Genomic DNA, 26,768 nt, shown 5'->3' on the forward strand with positions numbered 1-26,768 from the left:
AAATCAACCAAATAGAAACAAAAAGAACTATACAAAGAATAATACCAGGAGCTGGTTCTTTGAGAAAATCAAGACGATAGGTAAACCCTTAGGCAGACTAATCAGAGGTCAGAGAGACAGTATCCAAATTAATAAAATCAGAACTGAAAAGGGTGACATAACAACAGAAACCGAGGAAATTAAAAAATCATAAGATCATACTACAAAAGCCTACACTCAACAAAATTGGAAACTTTGGATGAAATGGACAATTTTCTAGACAAATACCAGTTATCAAAGTTAAATCAGGACCAGATAAACCATCTAAACAGTCCCATAACCCCAAAAGAAATAGAAGCAGTCATTAAAAGTCTCCCCACCAAAAAAAGTCCAGGACCAGACAGTTTTAGTGCAGAGTTCTATCAGATCTTCAAAGAAGACTTAATACCTATTCTCTAGACCAAGTCTCTATAAACTATTGCACAAAATGGGAACAGAAGGAACAGTGCCCAATTCATTCTATGAAGCCACAACTACAGTGAGAACTAAACCACACAAAGACCCAACAAAGAGAATTTCAGACCAATCTCCCTTATGAATATCAATGCAAAAATACTCAATAAAATGCTAGCAAACCAAATCTAAGAATATATCAAAACAATCATTCATCATGATCAAGTAAGCTTTCTCCCAAGAATGCAGGGATGGTTCAATATACAGAAATCCATCAATTTAATCCACTATATAAACAAACTTAAAAAATGCACATGATCATATCACTAGATGCTCAGAAAGCATTTGACAAAATTCAATACCCCTTCATGATAAAAGTTTTGCAAAGTTCAGGAACCAAAACCCATACCTAAACATAGTAAAAGGAATACACAGCAAACCAGTAGCCAATATCAAACTAAATGGAGAGAAACCTGAAGCAATCCCACTAAAATCAGGGACTAGACAAGGCTGTCCACTCTCTTTCTCTATTCAATATAGTACTGGAAGTCCTAGCCAGAGCAATTAAGCAACAAACAGAAGTCAAAGGGATACAAATAAAAAAGGAAGAAGTCAAAATTTCACTATTTGCAGATGATATGATAGTATACTTAAGTGATCCCAAAACTTCCACCAGAGAACTCCTAAACCTGATAAACAACTTTAGCATAGTGCCTGGATATAAAATTAACTCAATCAAATCAGTAGCCTTCCTCTACTCAAAAGATAAACAGGCTGAGAAAGAAATTAGGGAAATGACACCCTTCACAATAGTCACAAATAATATAAAATACTTTGGTGTGACTCTAACCAAGCAAGTAAAAGCTCTGTATGACAAGTCCCTGAAGAAAGAAATTGAAGCAGATCTCAGAAGATCGAAAGATCTTCCATGCTCATGGATTGGCAGGGTTAATATGGTAAAAATGACTATCTTACGAAAAGCAATCTACAGATTCTATGCAATCCCCATCAAAATTACCACTCAATTCATCACAGAGATAGAAAGAGCAATTCTCAAATTCATTTGGGATAACAAAAAACCCAGGATGATGAAAACTAGTCTCAACAATAAAATAACTTCTTGGGGAATCACCATCCCTGACCTCAAGCTGTACTACAGAGCAATCAATAGTGATAAAAACTGCATGGTATTGGTACAGAGACAGGCAGAAAGGTCAATGGAATAAAATTGAAGAGACAGAAATGAACTCCCATACCTATGGTCACTTGATCTTTGACAAAGGAGCTAAAACCATCCAGTGGAAAAAAGACAGAATTTTCAACAAATGATGCTGGTTCAACTGGAGGTCAGCATGTAGAAGAATGCAAATTGTTCCATATTTATCTCCTAGTACAAAGCTGAAGTCCATGTGGATCCAGGACCTACATGTAAAATCAGCTACACTGAAACTAAAAGAAGAGAATATGGGAAAAAGCCTCAAACACATGGGCACAATGGAAAAGTTCCTAAACAGAACATCAATGACTTAGGCTCTAAGATCAAGAATTGACAAATGGGACCTCATAAAATTGCAAAGCTTCTGTAAAGCAAAGGACACTGTCAATAGGACAAAGCAGCAACCAACAGATTGGGAAAAGATCTTTACCAATCCTACATCTGATAAAGGGCTAATATCCAAGGTTTACAAAGAATTGAAGAAATTAGACACTAGACAATCAAATAACCTGATTTTAAAAATGGGGCACAGAGCTAAACAAAGAATTCTCAACTGAGGAAACTCGAATGGCTGAGAACCACCTAAAGAAGTGTTCAACATCCTTAGTCATCAGGGAAATGCAAATCAAAACAACCCTGATATTTCATCTCACACCAGTCAGAATGGCTAAGATCAAAACTCAGGTGACAGCACATGCTGGTGAGGATGTGGAGAAAGAAGAACACTCCTCCATTGTTGGTGGTATTGTAAGCTGGTACAACCACTCTGGAAAACAGTCTGGCGGTTCCTCAGAAAATGGGAGATATCATTACCTGAGGACCCAGCTATAACACTCCTGGGCATATACCCAAAAGATGTTACAACATACAACAGGGACACATGCTCCAATATGTTCATAGCAGCCTTATTTATAATAGACAGAAGGTGGAAAGAACACAGATGTCCTTCAACAGAGGAATGGATACAGAAAATGTGGTACATTTGCACAATGGAGTACTACTCAACTATTTAAAAAATGAGTTGATAAAATTCTTAGGCAAATGGATGGAACTGGAAAATATCATCCTGAGTGAGGTAACCCAATCACAAAAGATTACACATGGTATCCACTCACTGAAAAGTGGATATTAGCCCAAAAGCTCACAATACCTAAGATACAACACATAGGACACATGAATCTCAAGAAGAAGGAAGACCAAAATGTGGGTTGTTTGGTCCTTCTTAGAAGAAGTATGAAAATTCTCAACCAGAGCTTTCTGGGTCTAGACCTAGAGCCTGGGAACTCAAAGGGATGGACTCATGGCTCTACCTGTACAGGTAGTTGAGGATGGCCTTCTCAGGTATCAGTGGATGAGGAAGGCCTTGGTCCCTAAAGGTTTGGATTTCCTAGTATAGGAGAAGTCAAGAGCAGGGAGATGGGAATGGGTGGATGGTGGGAACACACCCTCATAGAAGTAGGAGGATGGGGGATGAGATAAGGGTGTTTGTGGGGCATGGGAAAGGGGATAACACTGAAAGGTAAATAAATAAAATATCCAATTAAAAAAACAGATAATAAGTCTGGCAATTATAGTTGAGCAGTCGAGACTTTTTGTCAACAATTTATTATGAGGATTTTGTGACAAGGAATTGTGGAAGAGGCCCATGGAACTTTAATAAGATTGGTGAGACATATTATTGCTGAGACAAAGAATGATGCCAACCTGTGAGCTTGCTGAGTTTCCTGACAAGGGTGACTGGGGAGCTGTATTGGACATATGTTCCTGACCCACCTTTGCTTGACTATATCCCAGATGGGACAAGCTGCCTTGCCTCAAGTTTTTAGACCTTGTGGGATAGAGAATCAAAAAGAGAAATTATAATGTCTCTTGTATTCGTCTTAAAGGTGACCAGCTATTAGGACTTAATTATGTACTGGTCTAGAAATCAATCCAATATTGGAAATAACAGTCTACTTTTGGAAGACTGGATCTGGACATTTTCAGAGACATATTTGGAAGTTAGCTGTAGCTCACTATGATGTTATGATAGCAAGAGATAAAGTTGGGACAGGATCTGGATTTCAAACAAGGGTTCGTGCATGTTTTAAGGCTCTTTTAATTGTCAAGTTAAATTTGTTTTTGTCTTTTCTACAGTATTTATTGTAAGTTGCATTGACTGTATAATTTCCAACTATGTTAGTGTGTTGAAACCTGGCATGTCTGTTACGGGGGTCTATCAACCAGCTTTTGTCTTACTGCCCTGAGTATTAAAAAACCTTGATTCTCTGAAAAAAGCTTGACAGTGCTGGAAGAAGTTAGTTAGGCTTTAAGCAGAAACAAGGGGGTATTGGGGTTGATTATTGCTGGTATAACAGTGTTGATTTCATTAATTGCTAGCACCACTGCTTCTGCAATAGCATTGACGCAAGAAGTTAAGACAGCTATTTTTGTTAATGACCTAGCAAAAAAAAATATTACTAATGTATTGAGTATACATAAGGATTTATATAGGTATCTGGAACAACGTATGATGCTCTATAACCCATTCAAATTATCTGAAGGTGGTTCAGGGTTCAAGAGTTAGGAGCCATACGAAGTGTCATGACAAATATTATTGGAGTAGTGTTACTTTTGAAATTCACAATGATTGTCATTATAATTAGAAAAAAGTTTAAAGACACCTGTAGGATATTTGACATAATCGTAACACCTCTCTGGGTGTGTTACCTTTGCATAGTGAGATTATGAATTTAAAGAATGCTGCTCTGTTGAGTTTTCATTCTGCAGATAATGGCAATAAAATTATCCATGGCCTGAGGTCAGTATTTCCATTTTGGTCAAAACTCAGGAATGACATATATAGCTTGATCAGGCTGGCCCTATTTGTCCTGAGAATACTTTTATTCCTGCCCATAGTGTTAAAGCTTGTCTCTAACTACATCAACAGGCTGGCAGCCAAAGTACATGACTTGAAACTGATAATGGACCCCCAGACAGAGTTATTCATTTAATAGGCTGGCAAGCCAAGGTCAGGTAAGATTCTGCACAGAGCCTTACCAACCTAAGACAGAAGTGCATTGCTTTTGATAATGCATATTCCATGACAGGTAAGGAAGACATTCTTGTCAGAATGACCTAAGACAGGTTCAGTCTTGTTAATGAAATAAAAAAAGGGGGAGATGTGGAGAGCCTTTGGGGCTGCTTGGCAAAAATCTGACATGGGCTAAGGACAAGGAAATGGGCTGCTTGGCAGGAATATGGCATTGGCCAAGGACAAGAAAGTAGGCTTCAGGCAGGAATCTGACATTAGGCTAGAACTAAGAAGTAATTTCAGATAGGAATCTAAATCTTAGGCTACAACAAAGAAGTAATCTCAGTCAGGAATCTAAATATTAGGCTAGAACAAAGAAGTAGACTTCAGACATGAAAATGACCTGGTACTAGGACAGGGAAGTCGGCTCAGATACTTTGGTCATCCTGATAAACCTTTAGAAACAGTGATCACAGGAGTGTTCCCATAATTGGGTTTAATGCCTTGCTTTTTCTTTGACTGTTTGTGTTTATTGTCTTGCTAGTTCCTTGACTATTTGCATCTATTGTATTGCTAGACCCTCAACCTAGAACTGACCTTAATACATTCATGTAATCAAAATGGTATTAAAGCATAAAGGAATAGGGTGTATAGGATAGGGGGTTCTAAGGAGGTGAAAAGGGGAAAGGGGATGACATCTGTATTGTAAATAAATACAGTATCCAATAAAAAAAAGAAAAGAAAATTATAAAAGGCTAAGAAACCCAAAAACATGCCAAGAAGCTTTTAAGATGATGATGATGATGATGATGATGATAAAAATACTAATTATCATTATTAGATGTAGATTTTTAATTCATATATAGCTGCATGACATTTATCTTATTAAAAACTAAATATGGGAGGACCTTTAAATCAAGGGAGAAAAGTACCATACATTTAGGGATGCAAAGGAAGCCCCCAAGTGTTCCACCAAATACTAATTGGAGCACTGAAGGGAAAAAGCCATGTAAAAAGATTAGAGGGAATAGTAGCTGGAGAACACACAGGAACAGAGATGCCCAATATTCAGAAAAGTAAAATTTGCAATGCCTGGTGCTCAAACTACATCCCTGACTATAAGAGATATATTTTTAACTTTAAAGTAAAAAGTTAGGGAAAATGTCATTCTAACTCTAGTCCAAAAGATGCTAGGGTGAGAAAGGTATACCATGTTAACCCTGACCAAAAAGAGCTGGGGTAAAAGCTCCATCCCATGAGAGCACAAAGAAAAGGACACAGTATGCTTACACCAGCCAGGAGAGAACAAGGGTGACTGTGCTAGTCATACAGTGTGGATTGCAGAGCAGAGCATGTTGCCATGGGTAGAGTTCATCTCATGAAGATATGGGGGTCCGTCCATCAAGAGGACATAACAACATGAAACGTTCAGCACATAGAACAATTTTCTTTTTTGCTTCAGAATTTATAAAGCCAAACCAGATAGAATGTCACAGAAAAGCAGACAAGTCCATAATCATAGGCAGAATTTCTCTCCATAGATTAATATAACCAGCCCTCAGAAAATGAACAGGCCTATAGCAGACTTAAACGGAGTCATCAATCAACCTGTCTAACTAATACTTATAGAAAAATGGCAGTGGTTAAGAGCACCTACTATATTTTCAAAGGTTAAGAGCATATACTACATTTTCAAAAGACCTGAGTTTAATTTCCAGCACTCACATCAAACAACTTACAATCACCTATAACTCAGTCCCAGGGGATCCAACACCTCTGGCCTCTGCAGGTACCTGCATTCACATGCACATAGCTGCACATAGACATTCACACACATACATAATTTAAAATGATAAAGTTGTTTTTAATTAATTCATGTCTTACATGCCTATATACAAAAAAAAACCAAACAAACTGGATCACAAGCTTAGGCATAAAATGTTAATCTGTGAAATTTCTCAAGAGAACAAAAGCAAACAGAATGAAATCTTTACAACCTTGGGTTTCTCAGACATGACACCAAAAGCAAGATCCAAGAAAGAAGAATCATTCTTGGCCAAGTTTAAAATGTTATGCCTTCAAAGGACATCATTACAGAAATAAAACAGAGCCACCTGGGGCAAAGAGTTTGTGAGACAAATAACCAACCAAGGGCTTGTGTTCAGATCATTTAAGGAACCCTGAAGACTCAAAGGGAAGTTAGGCTGGTGAGATGACTCAGCAGAAAAAGGAAGCACTGGACAAGCTTGGTGACCTGGGTTTCATTGCCTGGAATCCATTAAAGGGATGACTCTACAGTGTTGTTCTCTGACCTACAAACAACACACACACTCTCACACACACAAGCATGTACACATCTGTCACACACATCATATATGCATGTACACACAGTAATAATAATAATTTTATTTAAAAGACCGAAATAAGAAAATGATGCTTCTTAAGTGAGCAAAACAGTTTAGCAAACACTTAAATTAAAAGTACATCTGTTATACAGACTAAGCAGGTTATATTTAGGAATGTGTGTATATACATGTATGCACATAATAACAGTTAATGAAGAAAAGAGACCATGAATTGCAAAGACAGCAAAGAACGGAATATGGGAGGATTTGATGGAGGACAGGGAAGGGAGAAATGTTGTAATTATATTACAATTATCTAAAAAGTAATACATACATATATGTGCATCTGTGTATGTGTGTGTGTGTGTGTGTGTGTACAGACATGACACACACAAAGGTGTTCCATGGCACTGGCGACTAGGGAGAACCAGGACATGCTATTACCTTCCTACTGTAGCAGCTACAACTTTGAAAATTACATGCACTTGTGATGCAGTCATTGCCCATCTAGCTGTTTACTCAAGAAAAATGAAGATCTGTGTCCACTCAGTCTCTTGTCCTGTAAGCTAAGGCCAGTTCCCCTCCACGACTGCCACTGACCTTGGCTGTTGTTCCACGGTCCTGCATCTCTTGGTACCAACTTCTGATCTAGTTAGCTTTCTGTTTCTACAATAAAACACTTGCCAAAGCCAACTTACAGGGAGAAAGGGGTTACTTGGCTTACAAGTTACAGTTTGTCATCAAAGGAAACCAGGGACAAGAGCTTGAGACAGGGACACGGAGGCAGGAACTGAAACAGAGCCCATGGAAGAACACAACTCATTGGATTGCTTCCTCTGGCTTGTTTGACTTCCTTTCTTATACAACTCAAGCCCAAATGTCCAGGGATGGCACTGCCCACAGTGGGCTAGTCCTTCCAAAGCCATCAGCAACTGAGAAAATGACATTACTACAGATGTGCCCACAAACCAATCTGATAAAAGGAAACTCCTTGACTGAGAATCCCTTTCCCAAGTCTGTCTAGGTTTATGTGAATACCACAAAAAATCATGACACGGCGGTGCCGAATGCTCATGCTGCTTTGGGTGGAGGTGGATTTAAGAGATCCTTTACTCATGTTGCTAAGCACAGTAGTCAGGTAGTAAAGAGCTCGCTGGCCACTGGGATTCCAGCTGAAAATGTTGCTACTCATAAAAACTGTGATGCTGTTTATCTCACAGCATACACACCAGAACATCATCCCAACCCTAGGGAGGAGCAAAGGGTACCACAGATGAAAGACAATATGCCTAAGACCAAATACTGCCTCACATCCATTTGGGGATCCTAAATGGTGGTCTTGATTGCCTTTGGTTCTTTCTCCTGGTCGTCTGTAGGACTTCAGTCATCACGTGGGTGTTACTGATGAAAGGTCCCCAACATGGGTGACTGGCCTCAGCATATGGAAGTATTTTTAGCACTCGATCTCCAAGCACAGACAGATGTTTCTCTGCTGTTCACAGTGGGGCGTCTCCTTGAAGTCTGCCCTGTTACCCACACTCGGCCTCCAGAACAGCTTGTAGGAGAAGCAACACCACTCTGGACAATTTCAATAATTTTGACTTTAGAGAAACTAGCTTTTATTCACCTCAAAGTGAACATTATGCTGCCTTAGAAAGGAGATGTATTTTCTGAAAATGATCTAAGCAACAAATCCAGCTTCGTCATTGATATTTTTATAAAGCTATAGATGGGTTTTCCCTGAAGACATAAAGAAAAAATCAATTCTCCATGGGGTGTGTGTGTGGGGGGGTGTCATGAACAGTGAAGACCATGATTCCTTTGACAGCATTGGTGAAGTAACGTCTTCTCTCAGCACTTCACATCAACTCTGAGAATCACTTTTCCCTCTTGCCAAGCAAAAATTATTTCCATAAGACTACAGAACTATCTACAGACTGCATCATCTCCTCAGGCTCCCTTCTTAAGTGCGGACATTCCTCTCGATATGAGGAATTTATATGAGAACATTCTCCTTTATATGAGAACAGTCATACCTCTGCTGTCGGGTGAACTATAATTATGCACTGGGCTACTCAACCCCTCCCTGTGATAATATACCTCAGATCCAAAAATTCTTCAATGTGTACAGCAAGAGTTCTCAGACTGACTGCCTATTCCTTCTGCTCAAATTTTCATAATGAGCTTCTAATAATAAGCTCTGTGTGTGGCTCAGCTAGTGGAGCATGCCCAAAGCTCCAGGTTCCAGTCCCACCACTGCATAAGTTAGGTGAGGTGATATATACCTATGATCTCAGCGTTCAAGAGGTGAAAGTAGGAAGACCAAAAGTTCAAGGGCATCCTTAGTATATTGCCAGTTCGAGGCCAACTTGTGATGCATGAGACTGTCTCAAAGTTAATTAAGTAATTAAGAACATATGTGACAGAAACTATAGGTAAGAAAGTCAAAGGAAGTTAGATGACTCAAATACAGTATTGGTCACTAAGGCTCTGCCAGCATGGAGCATCTAAGAGAAATCCAGTACAGTGGCTCCCCAAGAAGGAGAAAACAGCTTCTTCTTAAATATCTGTCTTTCTGCAAAGCAGCCACCAGGAGTCCTCCAGCCCCTCTGTGCAGGTGGGATGGGCAGCTTGAGAATATCAGCTGCTCATGACTGACTCCCAGTGACATGGGAGGACTGGAGTCTGACCACATCCACGTATGGGGAAAAAAAAGATTTACCCCTGCCATTAAGGAACTGAAGAGTTCACCAAGATGATCCTCGGCACAAATGACCTCAAATGAAAAGTACATTTGTGGAGGCAGTAAAACGTTTGACTTCACAAGCATGAGTTCCAGGCTAGCCTGGGTTACATTATGAGACACTGTCTAAAAAAATAACAAAACAACCCCCAACTCACCAGACTCAAACGGCACTTCTGGGAGGTCTGGAGGACATGCAGAGCTGGGTGTGTGTGGGGTCAAGGGAAGAGCAACTCCTAAAGTATCTGGGAACCTCTAAGCACTGTGTGTGTTCTTGAGTGTGTGTACCAAGAACACACAATTAAACCCTTTCAATAGGCTGACCTGGTGGATTATAACAGTGGCAAGCGCCATTCCTGTCTCTCTTATTGCTCAGGAGCTGCAGGGAAACCTATCCAGCCATCAGGCCAACACAGTACAAGATGAGAAACAGCTCTGAAGGGGGGGAGCAGTTAACCCAGGTGAAGGGAACACAGCATCGGGACGACACATACAGGAGAAGTAGCACATTATACAGGACATTGCAGCAGAGACAGCAGCTGACGAAAAAGAAGGATGGAGTTCAAGGATGCAGAGGAGCTTGGTGGGGATGCAGAGAGACTCCGTCATGGAATGCAAGCACTGACGGTCACAGAAGGTGTCACTCCTGGGTGGCACGTGGTACACATTTTGGAGGGAGCACATTTTTATAAGAGACTATCTCAGCTGGAGAAGCAAAGAGTGTTACAAATGGCAGCTGAGCCAGGACCAAGTCCCGAAGCAGAGAAGCACTCATTGAAGGTTATTTTTCCTTCTCATTCTTCCCTTTGCTCAATATGTGTGCATGCATAGTATGCGCATGTGTGTGCATGTACAAGAGTGCATGTATGCGTGCAAGTGTGCATGTGTGTGCATGTGTGCATGAATATGAAACTCAAAGGACAGCTTTTGGTCATGTCTCAGGTACCTTCCATATTTTGTTTGAAACAGGGTCTTTCATTGGCCTGGAAGTTCTCCAAGTAACTTAAGCTAGCCAGCCATCTGTCTCTACCTCCTGTCTCACTGCTGTTGGGAAGACATGTGTGCACCATCATGCCTGGCTTTTTACATGCTGCTAGACCCCAGATCCTCCCAAATGCTGAAATTAAAGCTCTGCACAGTAACACCCACTTGTGACAGCAACTTCAACGTGGGGTATGTGCTTTTAGTCTGCTTGGTTTTGCTATAACAGAACTTCAAAAAATGAGAAAATTTGAAATTTGAAGAGAAGCTTACTTATTCTGGAGACTTGGGTGTCTGAGGTGGAGGTAGCATCCACCAAGGATGTGTCATCCTGTGTCATAGTGTAGTGGGAAAGCTGAAAGTGAAGAAATGGCTAGTTGTAAAGGAAGCCTGACGGGTGGAGATCTCTCTCTCTCTCTCTCTCCCTCTCTCTGTATGTGTGTATATGTGTGTATATGTGTGTGGATGTGTGTGTGGATGTGTGTGAATGTGTGTGTGTGTGTGGATGTGTGTGGATGTGTGTGCATATGTGTGCATATGTATGTGTGTGTATGTGTGTGTATGTGTGTGTATATGTGTGTATGTGTGTATGTATGTATGTGTGTGTATGTGTGTATGTGTGTGTATGTGTGTATGTGTGTATGTGTGTGTTTGTGTTTATATGTGTGTGTGTATGTTTGTGTGTATGTGTTTGTGTGTGTGTATGTGTGTATATGTGTGTATGTTTGTGTATGTATGTGTGTATGTGTATAAGTGTGTGTATTTTTGTGTGTATATGTGTGTGTATGTGTGTATGTGTATATGTGTGTGTATGTTTGTGTGTGTATATGTGTGAGTATGTGTGTATGTGTGTTTATGTGTGTATGTGTATGTATATGTGTGTGGATGTGTGTGTGGATGTGTATGGATGTGTGTGTATGTGTGTATGTGTGTATGTGTGTGTGTAGCAGCCTGCATCCCAGGAACTACCTTGCCCCAGCAATGATGTTACTCTGGAAATCCTTGTAACCCAGTCAGCCTTCATAAGACCCATCTCCCAACAGTATTTCGTAAGGTTCATATCAGTATTTCATTAGACCCCAATACTATGTATGGGTCAGGGGAGCAGAACATTTGCCTAAGGTTCCAGCTACTTCTCTCATGGCTATAACAAAATACCTGCCAAAAGCAACTTAAGGGGAAGGGCTTACCTTGCTCCCAGTTTGAGAGACAGTCCAACATGCTAGACAGCCATGTGTGAAGCAAGAGTGTGAAGTATCTGGTCACGTTGCAGCCCCTGTCAGAGACGAATGCAGGTACTCAGAGCATTTGCTGGTTGTTATTCAATCCCTGACTCCAGTCTGTAGATAGTGATACCCACATTCAAGGTGGGGCCTTCCTTCTCAGTTAAGCCTTTCTGGAAACACCATCATGAACAAATCCAGTCATCAAATATGGGCAAAACCCTAAGTTCCACCATCATCCCTGGTTGTGGGGGGAGGTCTAGCCTTTAAATTTGGGGCATGCATTTAAACTATATTGTGTGTGCTCTGGATGAGCTACAGCACGTCAGTATTTTAGCTGAGATGTAAATACTTCGGTAACATTACTGGATAAAAGTCAAGAAGCCCCTAGCTAAAAAGTAAAGTGGATCTTCTTGCATATTAAGAGAGTCTGAGAAGCCCACAGCGAGGGCTAAAATGGATAAGACAACACCATACAGCAGGAGCTTCCTGCTGCTCTTGGAAGCCACAGCTGGGTGAGCCTCAGATTTGAAGCACTCAAGGACAGTCTGGCTTTGGGTGGTTCTGGGTGGTAAAGAAGTCTGGGATTTTCTGTTCCTAGGAGAGGAGCTTCAAGGGCAAGAGACAGAAAAAAGTAGCTAAAGTGATTGGGATAGAAACGGAAATGAAAATACAGTGGGAAAGGGTACTGAGTTAGGGAAGTGGCTCAGTAGGCCAAAAGCCTGCTTCATGGGCAGAGGAACTGAGTCTGCCCCCAGAACCCACATAAAAAGTCAGCTGTGGTGGCTCACACTTGTAATCTCACCACTGTAAAGGCAGCAACTGGGAGATCTGGGGGGCTCTAGGGCTGCAACCTGGCATAATAAGTGAGTATTACATCTTTCTGAGATCTTGTCTCAAGAGACAGACAGACAGACAGACAGACAGACAGACAGACAGACAGACAAAGATGAGACAGAGACAGACAGACAGACAGACAGAGATGAGACAGAGACAGACAGACAGACAGGCAGGCAGGCAGGCAGGCAGGAAGGCATAGACAGAGTTGAGACAGCGAGAGAAATGAAGGGAGGACACCTGTGAAATAGAACCAGAGGTTGACCTTGGGCCTCTACCTGCACATATGTGACATACCCTACACACATAAAAGTGCACCTGCACACATACAAATACACACATGAGTACACACATACACACAGAGAGAAAAGCAGAGAGAAAGGGGATCTATTGTACACTTCTTGGTTTCAAAGTTATATAGCTAAAGTATAGAAAAAATAAAACTACAAAGTAAAGTGAGATTCATCCATCATCTTCTGTAAATTTTTTCTCAAGATCCTTCTCACCTTGTGTTCACAGAGAAGCAGTATTAAATGGGTTTATATTTTGCAGGTAGTTTTTTTAATCTAGCTGCAATTTATTTTGATACAATGGGATGGAGAGTTAATTTTTTTTCCTACCAAATAACAAAATGTCCAGTGGCATTAGGAAGGCATGCCTTTTCTTTCATACTGTGAACTTTCTTCCACCAACCACAAGTTACAGTATTAGACTTCTGTACCATGGTCCTGCCTTTCTATTCTGCACTGTAGCCTGGTATTAAACAGCACGTCTGGAATCAGACAAGCCAAGGTCAGAAACCAGCCCCCTGACTAGCTCTCCACAGCCTGGGGCCTGTCCTGCAAAACCTCTCACCCAAGATAGTAGTGACATTCACTCCTGATTTTTGTGTACATTTTTCTCAAGGCCCTCGCCTTCTGTTCACATAGGAGGGATTTTAAATGGTTGTATACTATGCAGTGAGTTTTTAAAATCTAGCTGCAATTTATTTTTGAGACAACGAGATGGAGATTTAGTTTTTCTTCATAAGTCTGTTAACTAAAACATCTTTCTTTTTAAAAATATGTGTTGTTAATACATGCAGTGTGTATGTGTGTGTGTGTGTGTACACATGTGTGTACACGCAGGCTCTTACAAGGCATGTATGTGGAGGTCAGAAGTCAGCCTTGATGTCCTCACCGAATACCTTATTTGAAACAGGCTCTCTGGTTATCCACTGACATCTCCAGGTTGACTAGCCTGTGAGCTTCCCATAATTCTCCTGTCTTTACCTCAGATCTCCCAATATGAGAGATGGGATTACAGATACAAACAACCATGCCCAGCTGTTTTTTGTTAGCTTTTTGTCACTTTCTATAAGACACTGACCAAAAGCACCTGGTGGTGGGGATTTTTTTGGATTAACATGTTACAGCCCTTCCTTGAGGGAAGCCAAGGAACTCAAGGCAGAACTCTGGATGCAGGAACTTAATAAAAGACCATGAAGAGACTCAGCTTATTAGCTTTCTTCCTAACCCTTGTATACAGCTCAGAATGGCCTGCTTGCCCTCCTGCCCCAATCAGCAATCAAGAAAATGTCCCACAGACATCCCCTTGGGCTAATCAGATGAAAGCAATTCCTTAGTTGAGACTCCTTCTCCCCAGATATGTCTAGGTTTGTATCAAACTGACAAAAAATAACTGTGATTCATAGGCTCTGGAGATCCAATCTCAGATCCTCAATGAGCCATCTCCCTGTCCCAATTAAACATCTTTCAGAATTCAGACGACATGATAAGAATTCAATGAATATTAACACAGACATACTATTTTGTTATTCTGTAGCTCTGTTCTCATTATTCCTTCAAAGGTATTTTTTTGAGTGCCTTACTCAGCTTCACCCTCCAGTCCTCAGAGAAGACATTACAGTTAATATTTTTCCTCCATTCTTCTTAAGACCCCTGTCTCATAAGCTAAGGAGACGGACTTTGAGGAGGGTCAAATGGCTTTTCCTTATTGTCTTCCATTTAGGCCTACTTTAGGTTCTCCATCTCTGACTTCCTTGTGCCTCTAGGTCTGTAGCCTTTATATATCCCTCCATGTTGGTACCTGATACACTGACTGCCTTGATTTGAACCCAGTCCCCAAATTTCAAGACTTGGCTCTCCATGTAAGTTACTTAAACTGTGTTTTATTCTCCTTAACTATGAAATGGAGATGGTTTTAGTGTTTGCCTCAATGAGTGAGCATATGGACAAGCTGATTTGGCACAGGACAAGATAGCATTGGATAAGATGGACAGACCAGTCAGTCGGTCAGAAAGTGCCCACTGTGCAAACATGAGGACCTGAGTTTAGATCCCAAGAACCCATAGGAAGCCAGGAGTGGGAGCCAGGGGTGGGATCACACTTCTGTAACTCTAAGCTGGGGAAGAGTTGAAATGGTGAGCTCCAGGCTCAGTGAGAGAACCTGTCTCAAAAATTAAAGAACAATAAAAGAAGCTACCCCAAATGGAATTCTGCCCTCCTCATGTCTGACGCAAGCACACATGGGAAAGATGACCAACTAACAATATTCCATAGACATGAGTGATGTCGGTGTTGTTGTGGAGGAGAAGGGGAAAGAGGAGGGTCTACTTGATTCTTGCCCTCTCGTTATCTTCATTTCCCTGAAAACAGGACTGGTGTGTCATTCATAAAGGACTCCATCAGCCTCAGTGCATAGATTGTCACATCTGAAACAAACCAAGAAAAGACAAAAGCTGAGTATTTGCTAAATCCTTGTTTTAAATGAGTTCAGGCGGCTGGAGAGATGACTGTGGTTAAGAGAACATTGCTGCTTTAGAAGGCCCAAATTGGGTTCCTAGCACTCATGCAGGGCAGCTCTCAACTGCCTGAGACTCCTTACGGCCTCTCCACATGCACACATGTACACACACACTCACACACACACACCCTAAAGAGTAAATCTTTTTAAATTTTTAAAGAACTCATAAAACCTATATTTTTTCTCGGTGCTCAGCATTAAATACATATCCAATCAGCATTTGTTAATATAATAAATTCACAAATGAACAACAGCTAGAGAGTGCACTAAGCCCGTAGACCCACCTCTGTCGGCCACATTCGTCCTGCGAACTTCCTATCAGGAAGGATGCAGACCCTTATCTCCTGGCAAGGTGTTCAAAAGGAACAATGGACCTGTGGAGATTTCCAGTAAGCCAGTCATTAAGGGCACCCTCAACTTTAATAAGCACCTTTGGGTCTAGCTGGATTCCCTCTAAGACAAGCCAAAGCTAATTTGGCACTCTCTTGCCTTCTGATACACTTTCAATAGGGATAAAAGCAACTTTGATTTCCCCTTGGACCTATAAATAATTCAGTCCCATTTGTGTGTCACCAGTCTCTTTTAGCAGAAACCATACAAAGGTCAGGGCCAAATAAATGTCTCTTCAATGTTTGTGCATAATGTCAAAGTGTATTTTTAGGGCAAATAGTTCAGAGAAAGGCTGAAGAGAACCGGCGAGATAACTGTTCAAGTGCTGATATTCCAAGCAGAGTAGGGAAAGGTTTCCACACAGCTCTCAGAGACAGACAGATCTTGCTTGTCTTGATAACCTGGAAGGAGTTAGGTGAGGACCGTCCCCAAACAGCATGGTGTCACTTAACCTTTCCTCCAATCTCCAAAGTGGCACCATGATGCTTTCATCCAAGTTTCTTAAGTGGTACTTAACAAAAGAAACCATTGTCTCCCTGCTTATGAATTAAATGCAGTGGGAGAGAAACAGCAACAGACAAGAAAGATGGGAGGCTTGGAAACCCGACATATGCCTCTCAGCGGTCACTCAGGTTGGGTGATCTTGGGCAAAGTACCCCAACAAAGTCTATGCTTTTCCATCACTAAACGGGAGGCAACTGAAAACCCTGTTAGGTTTCTATTGCTGTGATGAAACATCATGACCAAAAGTAAGTTGGAGAGGAAAGGGTTTATTCATCTTACAGTTCCACATCACCGTTCATCATCAAAGGAAGTCAGGACAGAACTCAAGTAGGGCAGGAACCTGGAGGCGGGAACTGATGCAGAGGCCATGGAGGGATGCTGTTTCCTGCCGTACTCCCCCTGGCTTGATCAGCGTGTTTTCTTATAAACCCAGGACCACCAAACCAGGGATGGAGCCACCCACAGTGGACTAGCCCCTCTCCCATCAGTCACTAATTAAGAAAATTCCCTACAGGCATGTGTATAGCTCAATCTTAAGGAGGCGTTTTCTTAACTGAGGTTCCCTCCTCTTAGATGGCTTTAGCTTGTGTCACATTACATAAAACCAGCCAGTGCACCCTCTATCTTAGAATTTGTTGTGCATTTGAGTGTGAAATATCCCCCAATAGGCTGGTGTGTTTGCATGCTGGATTCCTGGATGGTGCTGCTGTTTGGGGAAGTAGAACCCTAAGGAGGTGGAAAATCACTGGAGGAAGTGGGTTCCTGGGGCTGGGCTTTGAGGTTTAATAGCATAGTACCACCTCCTATTTATTATTCATTTCCTGACTGCAGATGTAACAGGACCAACCACCTCAGGTGGCCCACAGAGGTCTAATGCGGAAAGTCTGTCTGGGGTTCCACCCAGACTTCTCTCTGCTTCTTGACTGAGCTACATCTAATCTAAAGCCAGATCACCACATGCATCTTCAAGAAAATGAGCACAAATAAAAGATTCTGTGCCTAAGTTGACTCTGTCAGATGGTTGATCCCAGGACAAGGAAAGGAACTACGACAGAGTTACTGTGAGAACGGAAGCAGTACAGTGAGGACAAAGCTGAACACTCTTGGCATGAAGTAAGAGCGCCTTAAAATTATGCACTCCGTTACATGTTTTAGGATGCTATTTCCAATGACTCTTTCTCCAAATTTGCAAACTGGTTTTGTTCTGTCAGGAATGCCAATGCCTTCCGTTCTTGTCTTCCAATTTGCAGCTCAGCATATCTTCTCATTCAGATCTTTTGTCCTCATCGCCCTCTTTGTCATCAAATCAGAAGGTTTTGGGATACAAGAGAAGCAGAAAATGCCTTCTTTCCCTTCTGATGCTAACGCCTCGAATCTATTGTCCAACCAGCCAAGGCTCCACAGGGATGTTTGTCTTCAGGTAACAGAACCCCTACTCTTAGAGGAGCAAGCATGCACTTCCCAGTGGAACACTGAGGCTCGGAAGGGACATGACCTTCTCAGAAAATCCCTGTGGCAGGGGTCCCTATCCTGGGGTCTGCAGATGCCTGCAACATCCCAAGTAGACTTTAAGGAGTCTGTGAACATTAACGGGAAACATTAAAGACAAAATTTTCATAATCTCTAGCTAAATAGTCTTCGTGTCTTTCAGTTCAGTGTGGGCAATGCAACACCATGGTGTTCACTTCATTGTGACTTTGACAGTGAGAGAAACCCTGGTCATCTTTTATATATCAGTTGTCGGGTAGCAAGCAGACGTCTCAGTTATCACACAGCAGTAGCTACAAAACTAGCTATTCAACCCATAGTCTTACACAAGTATGTACAGCACTCTGCCACACATTCGACTTTGTTCACATTACAGCTAGTCTCCACCTTCCTCTCTTGTCGAGCCAATAAGGATGAAATGAGGAGAAAGAAGAGAAGGAGGAATGGGAAGAAGAAGGAGAAGAGATAGAGTTTTAAAGCCACCACCCTGATCTTACAACTGAACTGATCATTCCTCGTGATTTGGTCCACAGCAATTCTATCAGGAATGAAGCAAGGGTATGAGAAGCCAAGAGCTTTGTTCAAACCTACACAGCGGTGAAAGAATGAGGCTAGCCCTCAACACCAGCCTGTTGAACACTGGACCACTGTTTCATATTGTCCCATGATCTCTTATACCTAAAAGCCACTCCATCCCTGCCAACCCACACAGTGTCTGTCCTTAGCAACCAGCTCTCCACACAAAATTATTCTTATATTGCCTAATCCTACATTTACCTAGAATATTTAATGACGTCTAATTCCTTTTCTTCCACATTTAAAAAATTTATGGAGAGGGTTTCATGTCAAGAAGGTTGAGTCTTGGATATAAGAATTTCCATGCCTGTTAGGAATGTATCAGTTTGGATAGATCAGGTGTTGCTGCAGTAACAAATGACCCCCATAGCTGAGTGACTGATCAATAACCAAGCACTGTCTTATCCTGATGCACATCCACTGGGGTCAGATATGGCTGTACTCCACATCTCCACACGTCCTCTCCTTGGAGCAGCTGCAATCTGGAATGTTAAATATTCTGCTTGGAAGTAACCCAGGTCACTTTTGTTCATGTTGCATTAGCTAAGGGAAGTTAAAAACATGACATCATTGGAGAAGAGAAGCATTTTTATCCTCCAAGGAAGAAGAATGAATATTCTAGCCAATAATTGGCAAGCACAGGGGGAGAGAAAAAAACATCAAAAGGTGATACCTTTGACTGAAACTTTGAAGCGTCTCCAGGTTCAACCTCTGATGTGTCAGTCACACGTTGACAAAACTGACCTTTGCTTTCTCTCATTTGTACATATCACTGTCTTAGCAATTATTATAATATTAAAATGCCTTTGTAAATTATTGAAGAGGTGCTGCTTTAGAAAGAGTGCTGAGAGGTGCTGAGAGAAAGTATGTGCCCCCCCATTTCCTTCTGCCTACAGGTTTGAGAAGCTCCTCTAGGATTCTGGAACTGCTGGGGTCACACATAGCCCCTATTTCTCTAAACACACCCAGGGTATAGGGTGGACACTGAGCACAGACACAGCCACTCACCTGGCCTCTGTTATTTGGTGAACATTATGCAGACTCTAGCAGCACAAGAAACAGTATTGAAGTCTGGAAACACTCTTCATAAAACTGACTCTCTGAGGAAGGGTCTGCTCTGGGCTAATCTGTACTCCCTGGGCATTTACATGCCATGTGGAGAGAGAATGACAGAGAAGCAAGATGGATTAGCAAAGGAGCTAAGGAGCTGTGTCACCAAAATGGTTTTCCTCTTTCCCCTTGATTAATGAGTAGGAGGCCAGGCTGAGCTTTTTTATCTCAGCTGGATCGAGCTGGACAGATGTTAATGATGTCATCAGGTGATGGATTTCCTCACACCCTCACTCACTGAGCCGTGCCAGGTCTATCAAGCCCAGGACAAGGTGGGTGAAGAACAATGAGCTGGTAGCTGGAAGAGAAATGACTTTATAATCAACTTGCTGAGTGGCAGGCACCCGGTGGTGGTGGAATAAAGAAGAAAGAGGCAAAACAAGTATCAAAGATATTCAAAAGGAGGTGCCCAAAAGCCAGATTCGACCAAGTGTGGTCTAAGAAAGCCAGTGTGACTGGGGGCGGCGTGCCCAGCTCCCACGGTGGTTCCCTTTACTAAATGCCCTAACATTTTATTATGAAACATTTAAATACAGATGTATGCAGATTCATTAACAGTTTACTATGTTTGATGCATCACAATCCACCCATCTTTCCCTGCATCAATCCATCTTAGCCTTAGTCACTTCGAAGTAAGCTATAGACCTCAGTATACTTCCTGAGAAGTATTTCAACATGACTCTAGTGACCTAAACCTCAATATCTGTTTACAGATTTCTGTATTGAATGTCCAAGTCTTTCTCTAAGATGGTGTAGTTTAAATTATATTGATAAAATGTCATACACTGTTTGCCCTTGTTGAACATAGACTTGGAAAGACAAGAGGACTCTCTCATTTCAAACTCAAACATGATTTTGCAATTGTCCTCTGAGGCTCTCTGTCATGTGGCAGGCTGGCCACCCTGGCCTGTAACAGGATGGAACAGTAACAAACTGCTAAGTGTATAACAACAGTGTGCCCTGGAGAACAGTTAGGAGGGAAGCCATTCCAACAGCAGTTATTATTGCTTATCCCATGGCATAAAAATGTCTGTGGGGATGAGAAGACAGCCTCTTACCCACAGAGAAGACAGAGGATGCTCTTCTCTGCCTGGAGGTCTGTCAGGAGCTCCAGCTCAGCTGTTTCAGGGGCTTCTACGGTGCTCCTGCTGGACATTGTAAGCACCCAGATTGATGGTGGCACCCATCTGCTGCTGGCTACTTGGCTTTAAAGCTTTGCTTGCTCTCTGGCTGAGCCTACTCCAGGCAGTCTTGCACCTGATCTGATGGGGTTATCTGTGTGCTGCCTACCATTTGTTTTATTATTGTTTTCTACATGCTTAATAAACTCACTTAAAACCGAAAGCACGGCTATCAAAGATCGTTTCTGACAGAACAGTTGCAATATGTTAATAACACAGATCTAAAGATTATGTCCTGGCCCCAGCTCTGGTATATAATTTTTAATTTTTTCATTGTATGTCATCATTGAACATGATACTGTATTACACAAGGACACTCTGATACAAGTTCACTGCGTATTTTGAGAACTCTCTTCTCTCCCCTTACCCATCCTTTCCATTAGTAACCTTTGTTCCCATAGACGATCCTTTCTTTTATGTCACATACAAATTCATGATTTATGTATCCATATAAAGTATAGAAACCACATATGAAAGAAAATAGACAATATTTCCTTAATACGGTTGTCTCCGGCCGCATCCATTTTCTTACAAATGATGTAAACTTCACTGCTCTTTGTGCTGAAAGCAATGCTAGTGACTGTACAGAGCCCATATTCCTCATCCACGCCTCTGCTGTCAAATGGACCAGCCGTTTAGCGATTGGAAATAATGCTAAATAATTATTGATATGCTAAATAATGCTAAATAATAATAATATAAAAGTATCTCTATGGTATTTTTATAGACTGCTGTATGCAACTTAAATGGACTCAAACACAGCTTATATATACAAATTGGACAAATACCTTAGCTTTCTGTTACTATAACAAAATAGTTGAAGTGATCAACTTATAAGGATAAGGAGATTGTTTGACTTCACAGTTATGAAGTTATCGCTGCATGATTTTTTGACCCTATTAGCTTGGACCTAGAGAGACACTGTGCCTCATGGCAGGGAGTGCGTGAGAGGGCCATGCTGTTGCTCTCATGGCAGCCAGGAGGAATACGAGAATTGGATGATGTAATTCCCAATCTCCTTTAAAGGTACACCCTGATGACCTAAAGTCTTCCGTTAGGCCTCATCTCTCAGAGGGCTCCTGACCCCTATAGAGCTTCAGACAGGATTTGGAGGTCATTCCAGATACAGACTTTATCAGTGTGCATCAGCATTGCAGAAAGCCATCTTTCTCAAAGCTATCTCAAGCAGAGCAGCTTCGACCATCCCCAAAGAGTCCTGAGATCTGGCCCATCTCCTTACAGAAGGAGGTAGTGGGGAAGATCATCAACCCCTCCCCTGAGGTCTCAGCCTCACCCCTGCAGCTCCCTGCCCTCTGAACACAATTCTGCCTCAGCTTTCTATAGTCTTCTGCTCTCAGTAGGTGATAGAGTGCACAGCGAGTAGAAGCTTCACCACACTGGGTACTTTCTATAGTCTATAGTCAGTAATGGGGTGACTCTTTAGTAACCCCTTACCCATGTTCTTTAAGCCCAGTAAACTCATTGGTTCACCAAGGTGGACTTGGGTGGAACTGCCATGCTGGTATGTTGTTGGCACTGTGTCTAGATGAGCAGACACATGTTCGAATCTCCAGGAATAGATGATCCAACAATCTGTATAATCTGTACTACTGCCAAGTTGTAGAAATCACCACACCCTGGAAGTTCTTCCTCCGACTTCCTAGCTGCCCTCTGCCCTTGCATGTTCATTGTCTATGGTCTAGAATTTCAAACAAGTGGACATATTCTGTAGGCCTGGTTCTACTCACATGCTGCTTCTGATTACATTCGTGTGTTGTGGTCTATCTGTAAGCTATTTCTCTAACTGCTAGGTCAAATTCATTTAATAAGAAACTGTTTGCTTATTGCACTATCTACAAGGCGAACTTCTAGGATTAAATATTGAGTTTTCAAGAACACACACTGATAGCTTTTCTAATTTGTGGACATAGAAACATTGGAATATGCCCCATAAAAATCCTCCAATCTTGTTTCCCTGAAAAGAATCCTAAAATTGGGCAATGCTGATTCCAAATCTAGGCTCCCTATTCATTCTCCAATGCAAGATCTTGGGCACAAGACAGACAGTGAAATCACTCTGGAGGTCAGGGAGTTGGCTCACAGTGGAGGACCTGAGTTTGATCCTCAGCACCATGTAAAAAATACCACAGAGGGACTAGGTCTGGAATCAGTTTTCCCTGAGCCAAATCCTTTCTCCACGTTGTATCTACTCCACTTCCCTTTTATGCAATCTGAGAATAAAAATGCTAATTTATCAGTTGCTGTAAGGATCAATGAAATAACCTATTTAAGCTGCCTACTGCCACAGGGACAGTAGTTTATAATCACAGATATTATCATTATTGTCACCATCTGTCTCTCTCCAAGACAGGAGGTCAATTCATTTTCCGTTCTGACTCTCCAGTGCAGCAATTTGAAACCTCCCAAATCCTGAGGGAGAACATGATTGCACCTAATAAATGGGAGGAATTCCCCAACCCCATGACCTTCTTTCCAATTAGTCTCCATCTCAGGCCTGAATACACTCCCAAACAGGAGCCGCCACTGAACAGAAACCGCCTTCCTTGTGCTTGGGAAGACTTGAGGGAAGAAGCACTAGAGATGTCTAAAAACCAAATGAAATCCCTCAAAGGGCAGAGGATGATCAAATACAAATTCCAGTAGCAGCCACACATTCCCACATGATATTAGCCCATAGCACTATCGTGTTCATATCCGAGGGGAAAGACGGATTACTCCACACAGGATAACAAGCGGGAAGCCATCTGGAGAGATGCTCCAAAGTCTCATTTCACACCTTTCAGTAAAACAAATTCCAGATGGATCAAAGACTTAAGTGGGAAATAATGGAAGCATTAAAATACTAAGAGAAGGGGTGGAAATAATTTCTATAAAACCTTGAAAAATAAAACATTTGAAGATATTTTAAATCACAATCCACACATAACATATATTTTAAAAAGTAACTTCTTACCTTAAAAAAAACTGAAGCTTTAAGATCTTTATTTTCTTTTTTTGTTTATGTGTACGTCTGTGTCTATGTGAAGGTATGGGCATATGTACCTGTGGGGCCAGAAGAGGGTGTTGGATCCCTGAAGCTGTAGTTACAGGTGATGGTGAGTGTGAGCCTCTCTATGTAGGTACCAAGGATCAAACCATTATTCCCCACCAAGGCAACAAGTGCTCATAACTGCTGGGCCATTTCTCCAATCTCAAAGAACTTTCAAGATACTTAGAAACTGGGTAAACCAGAAGAAATGGCCATTTTCTATAAGTAAATCAGTATGTTAAACAACTGAGAACATGCTACAGCTCAATGGTGAGACTCACCCAACAAGTGTGGTCCCTGGTTCAAAATATAATATAATATAATATAATAATAATAATAATAATAATAATCAACCAACAGCTTAATAGAAAAGTAAACCAAGTTGTTTTCAGCTAAGGGAAAGGGATAAAATATGCTCACCCACGCTAATTACAAAATAAGCACAAATGTAAACTATAGCAGCAGCGTATTTTTAACTGGCAAAAATCAAAATGTTTGATAACAAGCTGTGGCGTCAAGATTGTGGGGAAACAGCCACTCTCTTAATTGCATGTGAGATGATAAATGGATAAACAGCTCTGAAGAGCAATTTGGCACAAACTTTTAAAGTTAAAAATGTACATACCATGTGACCCAGAAATTACACTGGAAAAAAAAAAGTTATCCTCCAATCATACTTGAACTTGTGTGAAATGCTGTAATTATAAGGATTATTGACAACACTGCTTATAACACTGAAGAGCAAGGCATTACCTCAGATCTAAAATTGACGATGACAGATCTATGCAGTAAGTGCTTCCCTTTGTAGGGGGTGCTCATCTTTGTAGGGGGTGCTCCTCTTTGTAGGGGGTGCTCATCTTTGTAGGGGGTGCTCCTCTTTGTAGGGGGTTCCTCTTTGTAGAAGGTGCTCCTCTTTGTAGGGGGTGCTCCTATTTGTAGAAGGTGCTCCTCTTTGTAGGGGGTACTCCTATTTGTAGGGGGTGCTCCTCTTGGTAGCGGTATAGAATAGTTTCTAAAATCTGGTGCAAAAGTTGGCACAGGAAAGAGGACCTACAAAGTGACATAGAGTGGGAAGTACTGTGACCTTCCACTGGGAACAGAAGTATGCAAAGCAGCACATGCAGCTCGCATGTGTGGGTACTTTTATGTAGCTGTGAAAGAACACTGAGCAGAGCAACCCAAGTGGGAAAGGACATATTTGAGCTCAACGTTCCAAATGACAGTCTGTTACAAAGGAGAAGTCACACCACCAGGAGCCCAAGGGACCTGGTCACCTTGTGTCTGTCTGAAGGCAAAAAGCAGAGATACGTATGCATGCTAGTGCTCAGATTATTATATCCATTTAACACAGTTGAAGACCCTTACTTAGGAAACAGCCTCATCCACAACCAAAACAAGTCTTTCTACATCAATTAACTAGTCAAGGTAATCCCGAATATACCTGCCCAGAAGCTAATCTAACCCAGATAATCCCTCACAGATGTGTATCCCAGGGGATTCTAGAGCCCAACAAGTTGACAGTTAACACCAACTACCACAGTTAAGTGCATAGAATAGACCTAGAGGAACACTGAAGAAACTAACAGCAATAGCTGGCTCATGGAAATAAAAATGTTTCAGATTTGACAAACTACACATCCTGCTCACTGATTGCTCTCTACATTAACGGTCTCAATTCCCCAATAAAAAGACACAGACTAACAGACATGAGACAGGTTCCATCCTTCTTCTATATCTAAGAAACACACCTCAACATCAAGATTAATTGATATTACTTTAGAAGTAAGAGATTTTTCAAGAAAATGGACCTGAGAAATGAAGCTGGTATAGCCATTTTAATATCTAACACAAGAGACATCAACCCAGAACTAATCAAAAGATAAGGGGGGAAGGATTCTACATACTCATCAAGCAAAAAAATCTGCCAAGATTTTTTTAGTTCTTAACATCAATGCCCCAAACACAAGGGCAGACAAGTTTAGAAGAAAAATACTAGTAAAGCTTAAATCACATGCTGACCCTCGCACACTGATAGTAGACTTCAGTACCAGACTCTCAGTGATATACAGGTCATTGAGACAAAAACTAAACAGAGAAATGATAGGGCCTACTAATATTATAAACAAATGGACCAAACATATATTTACAGTACATTACACCCAAATACACACACACACACACACACACACAAATATACTTTCTTCTAAGTACCTCATGGAACTTTCCCAAAAATTAAGAACATTCTTAGATAAAAAGTACCATCACGGTATGAATCCATGGCCATGAAGCAGCAGAGTCCTGTGTCAACATCCATGGCCCATGTTACCACCAAAGGCCATGTGGGCTACTAATCTGGGGCCGTGTTGATGTTCAAGGACTGCACGGAGCTGGCCCAGCTACTCGACAGCTATACTACTCAAGAAAGGAGCCCTTTTACCTTGCCTGGGCAGTACAGTAGAGATGGTCCTGGTGACATGGGTGTAGGAGAGCTAGCCCCAAAGGCATAAGAGCCAGAGAGCTGTCTTGCCCCTCACTGGGGCAGTGCTGGAGAGCTGGCCCTGGTTGTGTGAATGTAGGAAAGCTGTTCTCTCCCCTTGACAGCTGCCACAGGCAAGAGAGCTGGGCCCTAGTCCTCTCCTAGGCAAAGATGGAGAACTGTTGGGCTGTACAATTCAGCTACCACCCAGACCCAGATCCAGGGTTTTGAGTTGGTCCACCCCAACATCTATACCACCTATGAAGCACATTCAGGGGCTGGTCTGCAGAACCAAAGCTAAGGATCTCCATGACACGGGGCAACATCAGGCTATCCAACAGGAGTCCTGGTGAGGATTCAGTATTGATAATACAGCAGAAGCCAGACACCTCGAACAAT

The sequence above is a fragment of the Grammomys surdaster genome, unplaced genomic scaffold, assembly GCF_004785775.1.
Source record: "Grammomys surdaster isolate TR1022 unplaced genomic scaffold, NIH_TR_1.0 334, whole genome shotgun sequence".
In the NCBI taxonomy this organism is placed as follows: Eukaryota; Metazoa; Chordata; class Mammalia; order Rodentia; family Muridae; genus Grammomys; species Grammomys surdaster.